Here is a 12,051-nt window from a genome sequence, read left to right on the forward strand (position 1 = left end):
TAAAAGCGTTCTGTACATGCCACATGAAAATTTGCCTAGCAGTGTCTTTAGAACAGCCGGTTTGCCTTCTTTTGACAACCCTTTTAAACAAATTGTAGTACTAAAATATTTTTGCAGCAGTGCATACAGGTACATACATAAATACGAAACCGGTACCGTTGACACATGTTTATCGTTATCTTAAACCGAGAGTGCGCACTCACTACGATAAAGCAACAAGACACTGTTATCTTCCAGCTATCTTCAACTGACTACCGGATGATGTATTGAAGCGAAAAACTTCACCACGAGGGCCGGAGCCGAGCTTCGCGTGAGCCGGTGCACAGATTTGCCAGTTCTGCGCATGCCTGAAACCGAGTGACGTATGCCGTGCTGCGACCGAGTGACGTCACAGCCAAGGCCAGCTGCGCAGCCCCCTCGCGAAGTTCTGAGGAGTCGCGCATCTCTTAAGCATTGCCTAGCAACGCTTAAGAGATGCGCTACTGCTCCTCATTAAAAAAAGAAAATTAGTCTGGGAATTGACCCTCCATCCCTTGAATCCGCAGCCGAGCGCTTCACCGCAGTGCCACTCCCCGGGTCGTGAAACTCTTCGTAATTCCACTTGTCTACCGTGAAGATGATTACGAGGTGCTGCGAGTGACAGATACTGCGCTTGGTGCGCTGTTTGAAAGTACCAAAGACTAAAATAGTTAAGTCACTCAATTAGGATGGCATGAAGTCACCCATCTGCCGTCAGCTATGAGGACCAAGCGGGAACGAATGCACACCAACGCTTCTTGCCTTCCTTCTAGAGGCGGACCAAGAAAATTTCTGAACCATATAAGCTGGCAAGGTAAAAAGAATCAAAGAAAGCAGGACCGGATTCAAGATAACGCAGGTAATTGTTTAAAGGAAGAACGCAGTGAACTACATTAACACAGTTTTAGCCGAGTCATTTAAGACCGACGATAGGGTGATCTCCGCAAATCAGAAAGCGATGCAAGATAGCAGAATAGAAAGGAGCTTAGAACTGACGAATCTAAACTGGAAAAAGGCAGAAAAAAATATTCCTAAAAACACATCTATAAGAATAGATGAAATTCCACTCAAGCTGATTGATGAACTTGGTCCAAGAAGTAAAGAAACGTTGATAAAATCTTTGGAAACAGTCATAACGAATAAGCAAATTCCAGACAACTTGCGGCAGACTAAAATGAATTGGATTTATAAAGGGAAAGGAGATAGGATGCACATAAAATCCTACAGGCCGATTACCATAACATCTGTTATAAACAGGTTGGCCATACAGGCGGTGAAATTAAAGGTGCAATCATGGGCAGAAAGTAAGAATATACTCGGAGAACTTCAGAACGGCTTTAGAAATGTAGACGCTGAGATGGTAGCCTTTCCGTGCTTACCCAACGCACTGAAATATCTAGAGTGGGAAATTGACCTTTTTATTGGGCCTTCCTCGACATAAACGGGGCGCATGACAAAGTAAACAGAGAACTCCTGTGGAACATAATAAAAGAAAAAGGTATTGATCATGAGATAACAGATTTCCCACATGAAATATACCAGGATAATAAAGTAGGAATTACATGAGAAGGGATAAGAAGTACAGAAGCTGTCGAGGTATGCACAGGATTAAGACAAGGTTGCCCTCTATCACCGCTGCGGTTCATGCTTTATATGATAAACCTGGAACGGAGGATACAAGAAAGTAACCGAGGTTTTAACCTGTCATATAGATTAAGTGGGAAGGCGGTAGAGCAGCGCCTCCCCGGTTTGATGCATGCAGACGATATTGTGCTGCTAGCTGAGAGTCTGGACGAATTGCAAACTCTAGTTAAATATTGCGGTTTTGAGGGGTATTTGAAATGGAGTTATGGTGCCCGAGCTTACTTTCGGAAATGCGGTTTTGTGCCTAAAATCAAAGGTACAGTCCGCATTAGAAATAAATCAGACAGCCGTCGGACGATTAGCACTAGGTGCCCACGGCAAAACCACAATTGAGGCGGTACAGGGAGATATGGGATGGGCATCTTTCGAAGTACGGGAAGCTCAGAGTAAAATATTATATGAGGAACGCCTGACGAAATAGGACAGTAACAGATGGGCAGCTAAAGTATTTAAATATCTATACCTAAAAAGCGTTGACTCACAAAGGAGGACAAGAACTAGGAAAGTAATCAGTAAGTATGGTGGTCACAAGGACGAAGAAATAAAGAGCGTTAAGCAACAGGTGAAAAACACAGAAGGTTAAAATTGGATAAATTCGATGGAAAAGAAACAGTGTGTAGAATTATACCGAAAGTGGAAAAGGCAGATCAGGAAGGAAGCTTTCTTTGATAATTCAAGAGGCAGTGCTCTACTTTTTGAAGCTAAATCAGGATGCGTTAGAACACGCAGCTACAGAAAGAAATTTATCAATGAAGATGAAAGCATGAGCTGTATGTGGTAACTACAGCGACACAATTGACGATATTATACTCGAATGTAGTGGCATCCATCCGGAAGTCGATGCAGGCGCAGTCACTGTTCCTGAAGCTCTGGGGTTTAGAGATACCAGTGGCCGGGTGAATAAACCGGCGGTGGAAGCTAGGAAAAAATGACTGGAAGATTGGTGGCTTAAAAGCAGAAAAGTGACATAATGTTAGTAATGTAGAAACAAAAAATTCCACAAATAGAATGATGGTTTTATTAACCAATCTAAAACAATAATTAAGATATAGGGAGAAAAATGAGCGTAATAGCTATGGCTGCCACCCCGTTTTAACAGGACGCTCCTATATTCCTTCCATTCATCGAGTGATAGATACTGCGCCTTTCCTTTCCTGTAAACAGGTTATAGAACGCCGCTGAACTTAGACGCGCTCGACATGAATCCATGGAGAGTTTAGCTGCTGGCGAACGGCGCAGAAGACTGGAGAAATTAACTTCTGATCCCGAGGTAGTCACTGCTTTTCGCTACGTATATCCAGGCATAGCAGAGCTAAGCCATGTTTATGTTTTTTTGACCACGCACAAATCACTGAGAATTGCTGTTCCAGCGTTAGAGAAGATATATTACGTACTGATATTAACAGTGCATTTTTCTTAGTGTGTTTTGCCAAATGTTTCTTTTTATTGCGAAAGCAATACTACTTTCACTTTTCAGCCCTTCGCGTAGCGAGGCGGTAGTTACCATTGACCTTTAGCGTGACCTTTGGCGCGCCGCCAAGCACAGCTGCGCAAAAACAGGGGCCCCAACTCGCCCCGTCAACTCGCGAGGCGGTACCAACCGCGGCCTAACTCCCGCTCCTTCCACGAGAGGCGCTACAGCCGGAGTGACGTCATCCTGTCTGCCGCAAAAATAGGGGCCCCAACTTGTGCTGTCGGCTCGCTAGGCAGTAGCTACCAGCCGCGGCCTAACTCCGGCTCCCTCCGTGAGGGAGCGCTACAGTCGGAGTGACGTCATCCTATCTGCCGCAAAAAGAGGGGCCCCAACTCGCGGCGTCGGCTCGCGAGGCTATAGTGCCAGAAGCAAGTATATTCTAGGCACTATAGCGAGGCGGTAGCTACCAGCCGCCGCCTAACTCCTGCTCCCTCCGTTAGGGAGTGCTACAGCCGGAGTGACGTCATTCCTGAGACTGTTGTGAGACCGCCAAGGAGGTTATATATAATATATAACCTCCTTGGAGACCGCCCAGCTGAGGATGCTTCTGCCGTAGGGGTTCTGCTCAATCTTTCTAGTTGCGCCATTCGCACAGCCTCCGCTAGTTTCGTCCAGTTGTTGTGCAACCCCATTTCGAGGAGGCGTTCAGTCGAGGTCGAGATGGGTAGTCCCAGAGCCCTGTTTGCGCATCGTCTGATGAGTGCGTCTATTCTCTGCTTTTCGTCTGATCTGATGTTTAGGAATAGTGTGGCGTAACATATGCGGCTAGTGATGTAAGCCTGCATTAGTTTCAGGAGGCTTCCTCCCTTAAGGCCCGACCCTTGAGTGCGATTCTCCTGAACAGACCCGTGACTTGCGTGGCGTACGCGTTCAATTTCTTTACCGTTGTATCGTCGTACCCATCTGCTTGTAGAAACGGCCCCAGGATCCTAATTTGTTCGATTTTGGGCACTGTTTGGCCATATACTGTTACGCTGATGTTTATCTGGCGTTTGCACCTGAGCGCTTTCGGGTTGTAGAGAAACAGTTCCGATTTTTGTGGAGAGCACGAGAGGCCCCTTTCGGCCGCGTAGGACACCACGGTATCCGCCGCCGCTTGCAAGCGCTCCTCGATACTCGCGTCCCTCCCCTGGGTGGCCCACAAGTTGACGTCGTCCGCGTACATGTTGAATTTCAAGTTTTCCACCTTTCTGAGTTCTGCCGGGAGGTTTCGCATGGGAGCATTAAAGAGGAACGGGGACAGCACCGAACCCTGTGGCGTACCCCTGCTTCCTAGTTTGACGGCGGAGGATTCAATCTCCCGAAACTTTATTTTTGTCGTTTTACCCGACAGGAAGTATTTTACGTATAGTCGTATGTTTTTTTCCGACCCCCAATTCTTGGAGGCCAGAAAAATTGCTGCGTGTTTTACGTTTTCGAACGCCTTTGTCACGTCTAGACCTAGTAGTACCGTCGCGTCCCTGGTTTCGCTTTCTATGAAATCTTATCTCAAGCGGAGCATTACGTCCTGTGTGCCCAGGCCGGGCCGGAACCCAACCATTTCGTGCGGCCACAGGTCGTTAAGCTCCATGAAACGCATTAGTCGCGTTTGGACTACACGCTCCATCAATTTTCCTATACAGGATGTTAGAAAGATTGGTCGTAACTTCTCTAGTTTCGGGGGTTTGCCTGGCTTCGGTATCAAAATTACGTTTGCCGTTTCCCACTGTTGTCGGAGGCGAACTCTGTCCCATACAATTCTCATGTATTTGATGAGCGTGCGGATGGAGTTATCGTCTAAATTTCGGAGAACCTTGTTTGTGATTCCGTCTGGGCCGGGAGCCGATATTGTTTTTAGACCTAATATTTCGGCGCGAACCTCCGCCTGCGTGATCGGCGCGTCTAGGGCCTCGTTTAAGGGTCCTTCGTAATCCGACAGAGGTAAGGTTTATGTGTCGCCTACGTACATGTTAGTTTCGCCATGAGTTACTCGTCCGTGCCCTCGAACGCGTGTCTGGCTTTCGTCAGTCTTATGCCCGATTGAGTTTTCGAATCGTCAGGGTCAAGTAGGTGTCTGAGTAGGCTCCACGTATTAGCAAGGCTCATGTTCCCTTCCATCTCGTAACACCTACTACAGCAGTTTTGTTCGCAAAGTTTTACTGCGTAATCTTCAATCTCTTTGTTATATCTTGCTATCCTTCACCTAAGGTTCCTGTTCCATCTTTGCGACCAGGGGCGCCTCTCCATGCCGCATTTCGCTTCCCACATATGAAGGAGTTTGCTGTCAACCGTCACCGGCGCATCGTCCTCCCGTAGGGTCGTGGTTGCTTTCTCTACTTGTTTCTTAAGCGTCTCTGCCCACTGCTCTATGTTTTGGATTTCATCTCCCGATTCGCTGTTTTCTCTGATTTGCCTAAACCTGTCCCAATCGGTGATTTTGGGCTTTTTGAAGCGACGCGTTTTGACGCCCTTGCTGAGGGTGAGAGACAGAACAAAGTGATCGCTGCCGAAATTTTAAGCTGTGTTTTTCCATCTCCCGTGTTTTTTCCTAGGGTAAGGTCCGGGGTGGTGTCTGCACAGATGCTGTTTTCCATCCTGGACGGACAGCTATTGTCCGTCAGAAGCGTGAGGCTGAGCTCATGTATGTCCTCGCACTGTTGTCTACCCTTGGGGTCGTGTCTATTGTAGCCCCATTCTTGGTGGGCGGCACTGAAGTCTCCTAGAATTATAAGAGGATTGTTTCCTGCCGTTTTGATCGTTTTGCGGAAGAGGGCGCGGAAACGTACCTTTCTCTGCTGGGGGGTGCTGTATACGTTTAAGATGAGGCTCTTCCTTGCGACCAGTGATAATTTCTATTATTACAGCTTCGATGTCACGCGAGTTGACCTCATGCTCGACTACCGCTATGTGTCTTTTAACTAGCGTGGAGACGCGGGATTTTTCTCACCGGTCACCGTGGAACGCCTGATATCCCGATAATTTTGGTAGACCTTTTCCTGTTTCCTGAAGGGCAGTCAGATAGAGGAACAAGCGACAAAGTGGACATATTTGACGAAAGTATCGCGAATATATAATGGTCCCCCCCCCACCCCCCCCCCCCCCCCCCCTACATAAAAACATGCACCCTACGGACAACAAGAAGAGGAGACAAAAGAGGGCCGAGACTCTCGCAAAGAAAGCGGGGAAAATTAAGCCGGGGGAGGTCGCCTACGTGGACGCGGCTAGCGGGAAGTCGGGGGCGGCGGTGGCTGCGGTCGTAAACGGCCGCGGCGTGCCCGCCGCCGCCGCGTCCGTTAGAAGCCGAAATGTAGACACGGCTGAAGAAGTTGAAATAGCGCTCGCTTGCGTTGGAACGGAAGCCAGCATAGCTATTAGTGACAGAAAAACAGCTGTCTGGAACTTTGGAAAAGGGAGGGTCTCGAAAGAGGCAGCCAAAATTTTAGAGAAAGGAAAACTTGAAAGAAGGATTCGAATTATTTGGACCCCCCGCGCACGAGTCCGTCCCCGGCAACGAGGCGGCGCACGAGCTAGCCCGAGCTCTCTACTTTCGGGCAGCCGTAGAGCCACCTGACTGCGGTGGGATGGACGAGAGGTTGCAAATTTATAAGGGAATTTTAGAACACTACAGACTTAGCAGAAGGTTTCTGCCACCACCGGACCGAACGCTTAATAACAAGGAGCCCGTAGCTTGGCGGCGCCTGCAAGCTGGGAATTTCCCAAGTCCCGTCTGGCTTTTCCACACGCAAGTGGAGGAAAAGGCGCACGAAAAATGCGAAACCTGCGGAGAAAGGGGTACTCTGGATCATATAATCTGGCAATGCCTTGATTCCCCTGGCGCCAAGAAAAACACAAATAGTAGAGAAGCCTGGGATCTGCTACTGCGGAGCGATTCCCCCGCCAATCAGCAGCAAGCTATCCACCTGGCGGCTGAAGCCGCTAAGAAACACTGTCGCTTCGCCCGTCTTTAGTCGCGGAGGCCCCGGCCGCCGTCCCATAGGCCTGCGTGCTGGGGGCGGGGTAGGGGGCCTCCTACATCGCTGGAAAAATAAATTTCTTAACAACAGCAACAACATGTTGTGAGACCGTTTAGAACGACGTTTGGGGCGCTTGTTCGGGTACGCCCTTACACACCGAGAGTTAAGCTCAACGTTGATCTACGGCCGGGCGGAGCTGCATTTGTGCCACATGCTCCTAAAGTTAAGAAGAATTATGGGGCTGCAGCCGCAGCTACCGCCGGGGGTGCAACGTTGAATACTATAGGAGTTGGCCTAGCGGCAGGTGGAACCAACGCAGTCTCCAGGGGTGCTTTCATTTCTGCTGGCGTAAAGAATGCCGTTGCAGCCGGGGCCGGAGCGGCAGTTGTACATTCTGCCTTAACCTCACCTACAACCAAGTCTATCGTTGCAGTCACGGCACTCCTTGCCTCGCTACTAGTTATACATAACCAGGTAGCACCCCGCTATAAACAATAGTTGAACCATATGCCGTGGCCAGAGTGAATCACTGCATAACCATAAGCATAACCACAAGCACCACAACCAGCTTCATCACCAGCGGAACCTAGGCGTAGCCATAGCTATTGCTTTCGCAATTACAAGGCTTGACCAAGCTAAGCCACTGCCAATTTTGTTTCCTTGTTCTTGAGGATCTTCATGGCGGTTGAAGCAGGCGGACACGCGTCACTTCGGCTCCGCAAATTTTGACTGATTTCACCGGACCAACGTTTTTCGCCACCGGATTTCATTCGGAACTGGAAGACATCAAGTGCTGGATCCCCTGGATGCCATATTTTAAGCGGTAGGACCATTTTTCGGATCTTTACAGGGCTTGAAAGTTTCAAAGCGGGCGCCAGCCCGGTAACCCTGACGGGACGCCCAGCACGACATCGGGAGAGCATGGGACGCTAGGCTTATTGACGACCGCGGCGCCAACGCTTCTTCAAAGAGAGACCATGTGGCAGGGCCAAGCCAAGCCCCAAGTGCGTCGCCACGACCACCAAATGCCCTCCGTGACGAATTCCAAGGGATGGATGAAGACGACTTTGGAGACGCCGAGTCAGGAAGCGAAGACGGAATCCCGTCAGATTCCTCATCGGAGCGCGTCGGGTACAACAACAATGCCAGTTGGGAGCTTGTTCAATCCAAGCGCCAGAAGAAAAAAACTTCAGAGACAAGGACAACGGAAAGGCAGGGGAACCAGTCCGGACGCCCAACCTCATGATGGAAAATTACTGGGTGATGCGACCGGCTGCAACAAGACTGGGCAAGGGGAGCAGAGGAGGCCTAGGCGAAGACAGCCGCCACTCCCCAAAAATGACATCAAAATAATTTTCCGACCCAAGAAAGGACTCATGGTGAAATCACTCACTACACACAAAGTAGCGCGCGCCGTTGTTATGGCGTGCGGCCAACAATGCAAGGACGAGGACATACTTGTAAGGCTTCGTACAGGATCCAACATCATTATCGTTAGCACCCCAAATGAAAAAACGGCTCACCTGGTGCGGCGCATTACCCGCTCTAAATTCGCCGGAAAGTCGTACGAGGTCAACGCTTACGTGGCAGCTCCGGAGGACGTCGTTCGCGTCGTAATACACGGTGTTGACCCAGGTACGTCTCCCGAAGAGCTCAAAGCACACCTACGAGTCAGAACTCAAGGAGTAACCATTGTCCAGGCAAGGATGCTTGGAAAATCCAAGACCGCAATGATCACGTTCGACGGCCCGATCTTGCTGAATTTAGTAATATACTACGGAGGTGAACTACCATGCTACCAGTACCGCCCCACAAGACAAGTGTGCTACGTCTGTTTCCAACAAGGACACCGCTCCAACGTGTGCCCCACACCGGACATTATTGTGTGCGGACTGTGCGGAGATCAGAATTCGACGAAAGACCATGTGTGCGAGCTCAACTGCCTAATATGCGGTGAGGCACATCGCACCGGATCCAGAGTGCCCCGAGAGACTAAAAAAGCAAGACCAAAGCCCAGCGGGGAAAGAGGGTGCAGTGACCAACGCGGGCGACCACGCAAGCGATGGTTCAGCTCAGAAGGAGACACCTCGAGGAGCCGATCAAGGTCCAATTCCTTCCCACCTCTGGCGCCGGCCGGTTCACAGGAGGGGAACAAACAAGAAAAGCAGAAAAAGAAGCTTTCCCAGAAAGGCGGCAGCAAGGTAAGCTGGGCATCTACCATCCGCACTCGCTAGAAAACAGTAGCAACACAAACAATACAAACAATACAAACAACAAAAATGTTCCTGTCAAAGAAGCTAAAGACGCGAGCAGCGATCCACTCAGACGCGAGCTTGAACTCGCTCGACTAAAAAAAAATGAGCTCGAACGCAAGGTCGAGGAACTAACAAGAACACTAAAGGCACAACAACGGGAGCTTGAAATCACTAGAGCCCTTCTAAAACAACCACAAGCATACAACAATGGAGACCTTGAAACACGAATGCAACAGATGATGCAGCATGTGATGCAGGATATGATGCGGCAAATCCAATCTCAAATGCAACAGATGCAAGCACAATTTCAGGGGCAGATCTCAGAAATCAAAAGTGCTTTTCGAAAACAAATACATAACGAAAACATTAGGGAAATAGCGTACAACCGTCCAGCGTTTAGGCGTTTGCTGTCGAACAAGGCAACAGCACTAACAAACACGTAAACATGGTCAAGACGCGTCAGCAAGACCAAGAAAACTTAGAAATTTGGCAATAGAACCGCAGAGGCCGCTGCAAAAAACAGGCCCTACTAAAACAATATATAAACATACAGCTTACACCCCCCGATGTAATTGCGCACTAAAAGACTGGAACCAGGCCCTCTTTACAGGGACACGATGTTTACGAGAGCCAAAACGGAGGTAAAGCAGCCGTTCTAGTCATCAAAGCCATCACCGCGATCAGGCACGATACCATCGCCGACACAGACATCGAGCACGCGCTTGTCGAAATCATTCCGAAAAAGCGAAAGGGAAGGAGCACATTCGTATTTAACGTGTGCAGCTCGCCAAGACAAAAAATAAAAGCCAAATTATTCGAACTTTTCCACGGAGCCGACAAGCTGGCCAAAGATAATGCACTTATTATCGTAGGAGATTTCAACGCCATGGACACGGGTTGGGGATACCGGAAACAAGATATCAAGGAAAGTACATTAGTGGAGGTAGCCGAATATTTTGGCTGCAGGCTAATCACTGATCCTGCGCCCCCACTAGAATCGGTAATAGTGCAAGTACGGACACTTGCCCGGACCTCACGTTCGTAAGGAAGAGCAGGGAGTCACAGTGGGAAAACATGATGGAAAACCTGGGCGGCGATCACTTTATCCTTCGGACGTAAATAGCATCGGAAAGAGTAAGATGCCAGATCGGACAAGCAAAGCTCACGGACTGGAACGCGTTCCGCGGGGCTTGCAAAAAATCTGAAGGCAGCATCTAATCACTAGAAGTATGGAGCGGCATGTTGACAGAAACGCGAGACAAATGCACAAAAAGTGTAAGACGAACCACAACAACGCCTGAAGTAGACGGGCACCTTCTGCGACTATGGGAAACCAGGCGCAGTCTCACCAAACGACGGCGGAAGCAAAAACACAACGGGAAACTAAAACTAAAGATAGCAGAAGTTACGGCAAAAGTTGAAAGAATATGCAGCGCAACTCGCGAGACAAAATTGGGAACAATTCAGCGACTCGCTTAAGGTAACCTTAGGTACGGCCAGGACCTCAAATCTCCTAAGAGCACTAATCGATCCGACCAAAACAAAATTAGAAAACAATAAAAGCATCCACAGATTCATCCACTCCTTCGAGGGTTCGGACACTGACCTTTTAGAGAAGGCACGAAAAAAATGTTTTGGTGATCACAACCCCTCACGATACCAAGGAACCCATCGCGGAGCCGAAAACGAGAGACTCGACCGCCCAATAACTGTGGAAGAAGTTTACGCGGCCATAAGGAATACGACCAAAAACACGGCAGCAGGAGCCGACAGAATCGACAACGCCCTGATCCGAAACCTGAGTGACGACCTCATACAAGAGCTCGTAAGCTTTCTAAACAAACACTGGGATGCGGAGACGGTTCCCGAAGACTGGAAATACGCCGAAGTAATTATGATTCCTAAACATGGCAAACAGCTCCAGATTGAAATGAAAATCCCAGGCCCATCTCGCTCACGTCGTGCCTCGGCTAGCTTTACGAGCGGGTGGTGATGCTCAGACTGCAAAATGTCATGGAAGATAATGACCATGTATCCCATACCATGTTCGGCTTCAGAGCAAAACTCTCGACGCAGGACGTGCTGCTTCAAAAACAAGAAGATGTGCTCCGCGACGTACCCCGAACGGGTGAAAATGTCATAATGGCCCTCGACTTCAATGGAGCATTTGATAACGTCAGTCACGAAGAGATCCTTAGAGTCCTAGACGACCTGGAGTGCGGACGCCGAATCCACGGGTACGTCAAAGCCTTCCTGTCAGACAGAACTGCCACCATCGGCATGGCAGACCTTCGATCGAACAAAATTCACGTGCCAAACAAAGGAACACCCCAACGATTAGTCATCTCACCTATCCTCTTCAATATAGCTATGATAGGTCTAGCACGGAAACTAGAGAAGATCGAAGGCATCAGGCACGCCATGTATGCAGACGACATAACAGTTTGGACGAACACCGGTTCCCTCGGGGAGAAGGAAGAAAAACTACAGGAAGCGGCCTCCTGTGTACAGAAATATCTCGGAGAAAGAGGACTCGCATGCTCGACCGAGAAATCGGAACTGCTTCGAGTGTGGAGAGGCAAACAAAACCGGACCATCCCAACCAGTGAGGACCTAAAGCTCAACATCTACCTGGAAGGAATGCCCACCCGGAAAAGACAACAATAAGAATATTAGGTATGTGGGTTCAATCGAATCAACGCAGTAT

This window comes from Amblyomma maculatum, chromosome 1, assembly GCF_055883805.1.
Source record: "Amblyomma maculatum isolate TAMU_Amacu chromosome 1, ASM5588380v1, whole genome shotgun sequence".
NCBI classification, from domain to species: domain Eukaryota; kingdom Metazoa; phylum Arthropoda; class Arachnida; order Ixodida; family Ixodidae; genus Amblyomma; species Amblyomma maculatum.